Source organism: Lactuca serriola, chromosome 8 (assembly GCF_051521515.1).
Source record: "Lactuca serriola cultivar US96UC23 chromosome 8, Lser_US96UC23_V15, whole genome shotgun sequence".
In the NCBI taxonomy this organism is placed as follows: Eukaryota; Viridiplantae; Streptophyta; class Magnoliopsida; order Asterales; family Asteraceae; genus Lactuca; species Lactuca serriola.
The window spans coordinates 83,547,603-83,557,576 of NC_136415.1; positions in this window are offsets into that span (position 1 = coordinate 83,547,603).

Genomic DNA, 9,974 nt, shown 5'->3' on the forward strand with positions numbered 1-9,974 from the left:
CATGTGTCGGGTAATTTGACTCATAAGGCTTCAGTTGCCTCGAGGCGTAGTCAATCACATGCCCTATCTGCATAAGGACAACTTCCAAACCCAAAATAGAAGAATCACAATACACCACATAATCATCTAATCCCTCGGGTAACGCAAGAATCGGGGCCTCGCACAACCTCTGCCTTAGAGTCTCGAAGGCCAACTGCTGATCTGGACCCCCCCCCCCCCCCGAAAGGTCACATTCTTCTTGATCAGGTGGGTCAAAGGCACTGCAATCTTGGAGAAGTCTTGAATAAACCTCTGATAATACCCTTCAAGACCCAAGAAACTCCGGATCTCAGATGCGTTCTTCGGAACTTCCCAATGCATCAAAGTCTCAATCTTGGCCGGGTCCACCAAGATATCGTCCTGGTTGATGATGTGCCCTAAAAACCGCACCTCACGCAACCAAAACTCACATTTGGAAAGCTTGGCATAAAGCCTCTCCTTCCTCAAGGTCTCCAACACCTCTCACAAATGTTGCTCGTGTTGCTCCTTGGACTTAAAGTAGACTAAAATATCACCAATGAAAATAATCACATACCGATCCAACATTGGCCTGAAAACCCGGTTCATGAGTGATGGGTTTTGGCCATTAGAACATCCTATGTGCTCATGCAAACCCTAATGCTTAGATCTAGGTTTCTCTATTATACATGCATTCATCCAAAACTTTAAACCCTAGATCTATCATACTACGAACCGAATTAAGGGTTTAGAAATTACGTTTGATTGTTATGTAGTAATAACATTCTATTCCTTCTTGTAATTTGCTTTAGAAAGCTTAGTGTCACAAATGTCACACCTCTAATGGCTCACAAACACCAAGAGCAAGAGGATGAAGAAAGAAAAGAGAAGAAGCACCCAAAAACGTCTACAAACCCTAAGGAATCAGTTAGCTATGTTTTTTGTGCCCTAGGGGTCCTTAAATAGTGAGGCTATTAGGGTTATCTAACAAGGAAACCCTAATGTGACTGCTTAGGCCCTAAGCAGCCCATGGACTCCCTCCTTAGAGGCCTTGTATGATTTCTAATGGGTTTCCCCATAGAATTCGTCCACTCCTCTAATATGGAGTCCATTAGCCCAATATTCAACTATCACACAATTGATAGTTCTAGTCCCTTAATTTTAATTAATCTCTTTTAACCACAATATTAATTCTTGATTAATTATTGACTAATATTAATTAAACAATATGATTTCTCCTTTAATATATTATTCTCATAATATATTAATAAATCATAATTAATCCTCTCTCTCCATAATTCATCCTATCAAGTTGCTTTGGTGAAGGCAACCCAAAAGGACCATGCACTATCGGGTCAAGTACATACCAAAATAGTTATGGACTTAGACACTACGTATATCTAAAACACTATAGACAATCTACAATCAGATTCATGACAATCTTCTTTCATTCCTACTTCCAAATAATGAGCGACTGTGGAGGATTTGAATAATTTTATTATTCGGGAAGTCAAAACATGCAAAGTGAAATACAAAAATAATTGAACCCAATATGGCCCCAAACCTTTGAGTATAAATAAAACTCATTTTATTTAATCACCATATTGATTACACATTATTCATTGTATAATGTTTCGGGTAATCAACTTATTACTTGAATTATAACAACCATTGTCTCATGCTCTCAGCATGCACACTATGTTTACCTATGGTCCTTACTTTGTGAAATAGTATAATTGAATAACATTTTAAATCACACTCATTTCATAATTCCTAATCCATTAGCGTAAGAATACAAAATTCTCGCCACTACTAGAATATGTTAGATTCTAACATTTTATGCAACAGTACTTTCGTAATGTCATGGCACAAAAGTCACCAAGACTCGACCAATGAAATTACAAAATACTCTATTGGAGATTGTTACAAGACAATTCCATAGTCATGAAGTCTTATATTCAAAGTACATTCCTTTGAACATCCTTCTTGCATAAAAGTTTCTAATCTAGACTTTTATTCTCGATATCCAACTCCCAATATGGAAACATTTCCATATTTTCCATATGACAACTCATCCTAAATAGAATCTTATTTATTTACATAATAATGTCAATATGGTCCATCCATGACTATACTTTCAACTGTCCACAAGCGACCAATCCTTGGCGAACCTTAGATTGTCCTTGGCAGTTGTTTAATTATTTTAGTCAAAACCGGTTCCATTTCCTTTTTTTAAATGCCCTAGGCATTTGGAAAATTTTAGAACGGTCGAATATTACAACATATGCAATTCATTCTATACCTGAAGCGTATGTGATACAATTCATAATGAAAACATGATACTTTACCAATTTCTTACTATAATATCGTAATAATATTTCTATTTGTCGTGTTCTCAAAATTCAAACTACGAAGAGGGATGCCGTAATCATAATCGAACTCTGAGAATGCAAATATTAAATATACCCTTGACTAAATTCAATTAAAATTTCTCGATCTAAGCTTTTAGATTGGAAACGAAGTATAACATTCTCTTCCTTAATTATAGCAAAAACAACTTTTCTACCTATGCAACTTTGCAAAGTGAGACTTTTGTTTTTCTATAATTAATATTGCCAACTTGAAATACTTAAATAATAATCATGCTCTCACTAACATGATGATTATATGCATTCCAGCATAACATTTATGCTCCCACTAGCTTTGACACGTATTTAGAAATCAACTAAACTTCTAGGAAACAATACTTATTGACTTCCAAACTTCATTGTTTCTAATATGATATGCTTCGATAAGCCTTTATCTAAGCTTCTCAAAATCACACACCTTTCCTTTGACAGCTCACATGTGTGTCTATACTAATTCATGACTTATTTTACTAAGTCCCAAATGTTCAGACTAATTGCCAAATCTCACAATTCGAACTATGAAGAGGGATGCCGTAATCATAATCGAATTTGAGAATGCAATTTACATAATCGTTATCTCCTTAAAATCTCTCTTAGTGAAAGCGTTTCATCACAATCATTTTCATGAAGGAGAGAAACCTTATGAAACTTAGATTTTATGGTGTATGTGTTCCTATCCATGTGAATTTTCCATAACCATAATCGAAAGATAATGTTTGTGACAAATTCAAACTCTTATGGGCAGAACTTGTTCATTCTTAATTTCTTGTCGTAAAGGGTCCTACCATTGCTTCCAAGTTATCTAGCAGCTCACCTATGCCAGTCAATGTACTTTCATTGAACAAGGTGTTTGCGTTTATGCAACCTATAGAGAACTCGTAGAACTCATATACGTAATCACTCAACTGGATTGGCACAGAAATAAAATTTTGTCAACACGATAGGTTACATTCCTCAAGTCGTGTGCTAGTGTTTAATCGGTTTACTTCTTGATTCGTTCTTGAAATTTTTTCAAGATCTTTAGACTCCCACTGACCTCTTGACATATTAGATTCTCTTATCAAGAAACATTTCTTGACAAAGCAAATATCCAAGAGTTAGTGTGTCTATATCAAGACAAAACCTACACGCAATTTGGTATTAGTTGGTCTTTGTCTTATTCAAGACATCACAACTTACCAATATGTGCAGGTGTAAGAACATTCCTACTTAAGATTATGTCACTCAAGTCACAATCTTGGAGTATAACTCTAAGACTTGATTTTGGAACGAAGTATGACTCATCCTTTTGATTTAACCATTTCAACAATTTACGATTCCTCCTCTTAGCCATACTAGTGCACTAAGATGTCCATAGAGGATTAATTGTGATATGCTTCTTAATCATTAAGATGAACATACAACTGATATAAAAGTACTCTCCCTTCTTCTTAAATTTGAGAAACTTTTTATCTTTCGGCCGTCATTGATTCTTCTTATTCGTTCTGTCATTCATTGAAACTTTTCAATGATTCAGAATTACAATCAATCTTGTAAGTATAACTACATTTACTAGACCTTTTAGTAAATCATGACAAATAGTCTCATTGTTTTCTGTGGTGGACTTGACTAGTGCACAACATTGTGTTCTAGTCCTTTAGTCCTTCAATTGACTCACATACTTGTGATCAAGGAATTAGTCTTAATTTCTTAAGTACCAAGATTTCCATACATCACATGATTTGAATCATATGATTCCAAGTTTCTTTCCAATTGAATCTTGGGTGATGGGAATCTTTCCTTACTTAGAAATTTTTTGACACTACCATAAATAACATAACTAAGAATCACATCAATTTATAGAAATACACAAACATCAATTTTTCACAACGATTTCATTGCAAGGATATATATATATATATATATATATATATATATATATATATATATATATATATATATATATAAGACAAATCAAAAATTTATTTTATTCATAAAAGTAGCGGAAAACAAGTCCTTACAATGCAAAATCAACTGAAAAACTATGTAATCAAATATTCCTAACAACTCTATCATAACTTTCTAAGCTCAAAATCTGATCTTCGAATCCATGCGATCATGATCCATTTCTTCGTGATCAGACTCATCTTGCTCTTCCATCAAGCTTCCTCTCTTTTCCCTGATCCTGCAAAACATTCAAATGTAATCTTATCACATTATGTATTAAGAATCAATGAATGGGAACTTAATGGAGTTAGATAGTGGATTTTACTTGAAGTAGAGCCATACTTCTTGACTCCCCCATCTCTTAGATTCTTCAGGTCCTTTGGGCAGCTTCGTATCCAACGCCCCTTCTCTTGGCAACAGAAATAGGTTGCTTCTCCTGGAGCGACCACGGAAGCATGGTTGGTTGAATTACCATACAAATAAGCTCCATTACTTTGCCAAATCATTTCTGATTCAATAGTAATAAACATGTAAGTTAGGTCAATGAGGGTCGCGTCAAGATCCATCATATAATACTCTCTTATGAACTTATCATATGATTTAGGGAGTGACTGAAGAACCCAGTCTACAGCCAACTTCTTTGGAAATGATGCACCCAACATTGTCAACCTATCGATGTGTGATTTCATCCCTAGGACGTGAGCACACATGGATTTTCCATCTTCATGTTTCATTGCCAACAGGGCTTAAGTGATTTTGAACTTTTCAATTCTTCGATCTTGTGGGTTTGGGTTAACAACAAGAGGAGGTGGAGGAAGTGAAACCAAGCTGGTCCACAATGTAGGGATCGATCTTTCACCTTCATTGTGTAACAAACTTTCAATTTGAGTAGGAAAACCTTTTCCATGGGATTTGGGAAGACCACGGTTAGATTCAGACATCTACAAAATGGGAGAAAAATCAAGTTAGTTGATTGATTGAGTCCTTAATAAATCACCAAAATCAGATATTAAGGCTAGGACCCAACACAATACTCTACAACTTGGGAGAGGGATGCCGTAACCCAAATTGCAGAACATTTGAAGGTAAGTGAATGACGATTCACTAATTTTCCACCATGAAAAACGAAAAAGAGATTAGGTTTTAAGTGTATTGAAAAACTCCTAGATCCTTTGAGATTCATTGAACTTTTCAATGGCATGTTTAAATCTCGATATGCCCATCAATTTGTGACTAGGATGCCGAGGATCACAAAACAGGGTGTGAATAACCATGTAAATTTACATGGTGCCCCCAATGTTACAGTCACCTATTCGATGTGTCGGTTAACCACACACGCTCCACCAAACTATGACAAACATTGAGTCACCCTTTGCTACCTTTGCTTAGAACCATTTAGTGTGTCGGTTAACCTCACACGCTCCACTAACGTCTTCGCAAGGGTACAAAGTTTAATTTCATGGAATTGCATCAAATTCACTTTTTCCTAAAGTAACTAAGATTAGGAATTTTGTAAATACATTTAGTTACTTTATACTTCATTATACTTTTAATGGAAAGCTTTTGCCTTATCCTACCCGTTCGGCTAACGACCCTCCACCAATCAAGGAAGCGGTGGGTGAGAGTGGACACCCATTAAACGACCATTTTATAGGCCATAACCTTATACCCTCTTATAGACCGACTTCGTGAATGAATGCCTACTAATGGTAAGACTAGCAGTTTAAGTTATACAAATATAATATTAGACCTTTAATGTTATATATTGTATAAGGGTGTATTTTACACTTTTAAAATACTAGGTGGTCTAATTTAATAAATTACACTTTTAATTTAATTAAATGTAAACCATATCACTATGGATTTATTAACTCTCTTTTAATTATACACTTAATTAATTTAATAAAACCATAAAGGTACAATTTGAACTTTTTCAAAAATTTGGGTTTTAGAATTTAACAATTTAAAATTAAACTTTTAATTAAAAATTTAAATTCCAAAACTTGAGGGCAAGTTTTGAAACATTTCAAAACTATTAGATCAAAATACAAATAAGGCAATTAAACATTTAATTGGTAATTATCTAATTATGACCTAATTCAATTTCATGCAAGATAATGATCAAATAATCCAAAAAATTAACATTTATCATATAAGGAAGTAAACATTTGATTGATTTGAAATTATCTTTTATTTTGGTAAGGATAATCATCCAATATCAATAAAATTCATAATTTATCAATTAAAAACGATTTGGCAATGATCCCACAGCAAAATAGGCATGAAATCCCGAGAATCCCTCTTTCTGACAGCATGACTTGCCGAGTTCCCATAGGGACTCGCCGAGTTCATCCTACTCGACGAGTTCACTTTGGGACTCGACGAGTTTGTCAGTCAGAGGAGAAAAAAATAGATTTTCTAAGCATGAATGAAACACAAAGCATCAATACAATAGAAACCAATCAAGGCTCTGATACCACTGATGGGTTTTTGCCATAAGAACATCCTATGTGCTCATGCAAACCCTAATTCTTGGATCTAGGTTTCTCTATTGTACATGCATTCATCTAAGACTTTAAACCCTAAATCTATCATACTATGAACTGAATTAAGGGTTTAGAAATTACCTTTGATTGTTATGTAGTAATAAGAATCTATTCCTTCTTGTAATTGGCTTTAGAAAGCTTAGTGTCACAAATGTCACACCTCTAATGGCTCACAAACACCAAGAGCAAGAGGATGAAGAAAGAGAAGAGAAGAAGCACCCAAAAACATCTAGAAACCCTAAAGAATCAGTTAGCTACGTTTTTGGTGCCCTAGGGGTCCTTAAATAGTGAGGCTATTAGGGTTATCTAACAAGGAAACCCTAATGTGACTGCTTAGGCCCTAAGCAGCCCATGGACTCCCTCCTTAGAGGCCTTGGAGGATTTCTAATGGCTTTCCCCATAAAATTCGTTCACTCCTCTAATATGGAGTCCATTAGCCCAATATTCAACTATCACACAATTGATAGTTCTAGTCCCTTAATTTTAATTAATCTCTTTTAGCCACAAAATTAATTCTTAATTAATTATTGACTAATATTAATTAAACAATATGATTTCTCCTTTAATATATTATTCTCATAATATATTAATAAATCATAATTAATCCACTCTCTCCATAATTCATCCTATCAAGTTGCTTTGGTGAAGGCAACCCAAAAGGACCATGCACTATCGAGTCAAGTACATACCAAAATAGTTATGGACTTAGACACTAATCCAAAAATGAGATCCATGAATGTTGCATGTGCATTAGTAAGCCCGGATGAAATCATCACGAACTCGTAATGACCATAACGAGTTCTGAAAGTCGTCTTTTGTACATCCTCATCACTGATCATCATCTGATGGCATCCTGACCAAAGATCAATCTTGGAGAACCAAGATGCACCCTGAAGCTGATCAAATAAGTCGTCGATCCTCGGAAGTGGGTAACGATTCTTCACCGTTTGCTTGTTCAATTCCCGATAATTGATACACATCTTGTGTGTCCCATCCTTCTTTTTCACGAATAGAAATCGGTGCTCCCCACGGGAAACTTCTCGGAAGGATAAAACCCTTGTCTAGCAACTCCTGCAGCTGCGTAGACAACTCCCGCATCTCCGGTGGTGCTAGACGATATGGCGCCTTGGCTATCGGAGCCAACACAGACATCAAATTAATCCGAAACTCAAACTGCTTCTCGGGACAGACTCCCGACAACTCCTCGGAAAGATGTCGGGAAAATCCCGCACGATAGGTACACTACTCAACTCCGTTGTGGTGTCGACCTACGAATCTGAGACATAAGCTAGAAACCCAAAACAACCCAGCTGAAGAAGCCTCCTAGCCCTCGTGGCTGAACAGAGAGTTGGCCCATGCAAAGCTCTTTCACCAGTATTGACTAGTTCTCCCCCACTTGGGGTTCAAACTGAAGGGTTTTGAACATTCTAACACTCCTAAGGTGTGCATGCAACCCTAGAAACCTTGGATCTATGTTTTTCTATGATACATGCAAAATTGATTTTCTAAGGTTTTTAAGCTATCTAGCATACCATGGGGAACTTTTAAACATAAATGCTAGAAGAAGAACATACCTTTTGTAGTTTGGATTCCTTGAGAACCTTGTGAGCCTAGCACCTCAAGTGTGATGCCTCAAATGTCTCACACAACACTACAACTTTTGGAATAGACTTGAGAGAAGTTCACTTACACCTCAAAATTAGCTAGCCCTCTATCTTGTACAAGTAGTCCCGATTTTGCTAGACTAGGGGTCTTTATATAGTTGTGGCACAAGTAGGGTTACACCATGTAAACCCTAATTGTCATGGCTTTTCATATTCCATGATCCATGGGTTTGTAACCTCCATGGATTATCTATGGAGCACCTTATGGGTTTTAGCCCAATCCATACAAACCATGGATCATTAGCCCACTATAGAAGAATAGATTATTTACACAATCAACCCCATATATCTAATTAATCTCTTGTTGATCACTTAATTAATTCCAAATTAATTCTTTGATCAATACCTATTAAATAATATTATTAATATATTATAACTTATAATATATTAATAATCCTTAAGTGTCCTTTCTCTAATTTAGTCTATCCAAGTGTTGCAATGCCATGCAACCCAAATGGACCATGCCAACCGGGTCAAGTACATCCCAGAAATAGTTATGAACTTAGACACCTAATCCAACACAAACTCTCACCAACTGTCGCTAACAATCAATCACGACCCCATTGGGACCCAACCAGTCCATCCCGATGATCACCTTCAATCCCCTCAAAGAAATCGGTACCAAGTTAATAGGATACCTTTTACAGAACATGTCCATAACACATCCTCGGAATACCCTCACAGACCTCACAAGACGATCATTTGTAATCTCCACCTCCAGAGGAGAATCCAAATTCCCTGGAGCGTCTCAAGACTTTTTGTTGAGCGCAAGAGATACGAGGGATCGGGTATCCCCTGAATCAAATAAAACATGAGCCAACAACCCATTGACCAAAACGTTCCCTATACAAGATCATAACAAACAAAAGCATAACAAGAAAACAATAAAAGATAGATATAAGTCATGTACCATTAACGATATCCGACATTGCTCAGACCTCATAAGTGGTCAACCGAAACAGTTTACTCTTCACCGCGGGAGCCTCCGTCTTGACCTGACGGCCATCAGTAATCCTCAAGGTGGTTGGCGTAGGCGCCACCACTACTCCACCAGACAACCTCGTGCAATCAGCCTTTTTATGGCTAGTCTAGTTGTAGCGGAAACAAATCAAGCCCTTTTTTGGGGTACTCCCTGCTCATGTGGCCCGATTGGCCACAACTGTAACATGCCGAGCCTCCTACTCGACAGGCTCCACTGTGCAGCTTGCCGCACTTGGCACAACAGCCCTGATCCTGATGGCCTCTACTAGAAGTATCGGAGGTCTTGGGCTTCTTGGCCTAGCCCACTACCGTCTGCACCTGCTCCAGCTTCCACTTTGTTTGTAGCTACAACTTGATCTCCCGCTCGCGGGCCTTCTCAATCGTATCCTTCAGGGTTTTGCAACCGTAAAAGCTCACAAACTCCCAGATATCATCCTCAACATAACATGATA